This window comes from Dendrobium catenatum, unplaced genomic scaffold, assembly GCF_001605985.2.
Source record: "Dendrobium catenatum unplaced genomic scaffold, ASM160598v2 fragScaff_scaffold_847, whole genome shotgun sequence".
NCBI lineage: Eukaryota > Viridiplantae > Streptophyta > Magnoliopsida > Asparagales > Orchidaceae > Dendrobium > Dendrobium catenatum.
In genome coordinates, this window is record NW_021319309.1 from 6,289,115 (window position 1) to 6,291,234 (window position 2,120).

The window sequence follows — 2,120 nt, forward strand, 5'->3', positions numbered from 1 at the left end:
TATTTTATTTTTAAATGCGAGTCTTGTTAGTTGGTGAAAGCGAAACATCAACGACTACGAGATTTTCTACAATTTTTTTCAATTATGGAATGAAAATAGGAGGAAGTGACAACGAATTTTCTTATAGAATTTTCCAAATCTTATGATGCCCATAACCTAATTTGAAAGAACTATTTCTTTGATCTTTTATTATACAATAACCAGAGCTACCTAATTTCATATATCAATAATAAACAATAGAAATAAATTATATAATTCAAAATATCAATATACATCTATATTCATTGACCAAAAAATACACATATACAATACTTAAGAATTATATAATCATAACATATCCTTTGATTCTTGAGTACAAAAGAATAACTAAAATAATACGAAGCTGAACTTTAAAGGATCTTGATCAATCTCACACTCATGTTTCCTTGCCATGATCTGAAATTATTTAATCACATGTAATGAGCCGAATAGCTCAGTAGGTAACCAAATCCTATTACAAAACTTAAAGCATGACAAAGAAGCAATATGCATATCAATAATTAAATCATAACATTAACAATCATATGATTAAGAATCAGTGCATAAACAATAAAACTCACATGCAATAGCAATATAATATGAAATCATATTATTTACCAAACTTCCAAAATAAGCTATTTACATATTACTATTTAAAGCACCATAACAAAATATCATAATTAGCTATCTAATGGAGATTGGCTCTTAGGGCTTAATCATATAATATCAAACTTACTGCAATAATTGCATACATAACAATGAAATAGATTACATATGCAATAATTATAAGAATACAAAAGATTTAAGTGAAGCCAAAATTTAAGATCAAAAGATAAAGAGAAGCGACCATCAAATTAATTAAATAATAGTTTAAATGATTTTGTAATCTTTTTTTTAATTACCCATCGATATTTAGCTTGGTTGGTGGGCAAGTACGGTTGGGAACCCCCAATCCATGCTCAATTTCCCTCGAGCGGCACCTCTTAAGCTGTGCCCAATCAAGTGCAAGCCAGGAGGTTTCTGGGGTGGGTGCCTCTTCTAGGTCAACCGATGATTAATCACACTGTCAAGTGCCATTTTATGGGTTTAGGTATTTTCTTGATTTTGTAAAGACATGGCTAGTTTTATTTCATTAGTTCTTTTTTGATCTATGTGGCCATGTACTGTAGCGTAAATATTGTATATACATTTTGATGGAATGAAATAAAATTTATGGAAGAGTTATTTTATTCAGTTTATCGAAATTAATTAGAAGGTCTGTTGTTTGTTTTAAATTTTAATTGGAAGAAATATGGAAAGTTATTCAAAATTTAGATCTTGGGCATGACTTGTTCCAATCAAACACAGTATAACCTGTCTTTCTATGGGTCATATATATTAAGTTGGGTTGTGACAACCAGAGTGTTGGAGCTTTAACAATAGTAGGTGATTGACTTGGTCATTTTGTAATATGAGGCCAGACTAGATGATTAGGAAGACGATGATAGACATTAGTATCAAACAATTAATTGATGTTATTCATTTATAAGCATTAGCAAAAAGGAGCATCCAAAATTGAGTAATAAGTGATGGTTTTGAATGATTGTGGTTGGAAAACATCAAGTGTCAATGGTTGGAAGATATGGATATCAAGTGACAGTTGGTATTGGGTGATGGGAAATTATGGATATTGATGTTGGTTGATGATCAATATTGATTGATGGACAATAGTGAATATAAACATTGATTGATGGTTGAAATCGATTGTCAACATATGCTGGATGATGATGAGTATTGATGTCAATTGACAGATGATCATCGTCGTTACTGTGAGTCGACAATTGATGAGCTATGGTGGGCATTCTAGATTAAAGTTCTTCATTAAAACATGTAGAAATATAGCTTATTTGTAGATTTTTTTGTGGCATTCTAGCTAGAATTTGGGACACTCCATTTGATGATCATAATATGCTCAACCATTATATATTTTATTTTTATAAATTTAAGTATTTTAATGAACTCAATATTAAACTATATCGAACTCTTTAGATTGAACTTACCTAGACATGCACTTATTTTGACTATGAGTACATAAATTTCAAAGGAAATTTTACTTTTTAAAA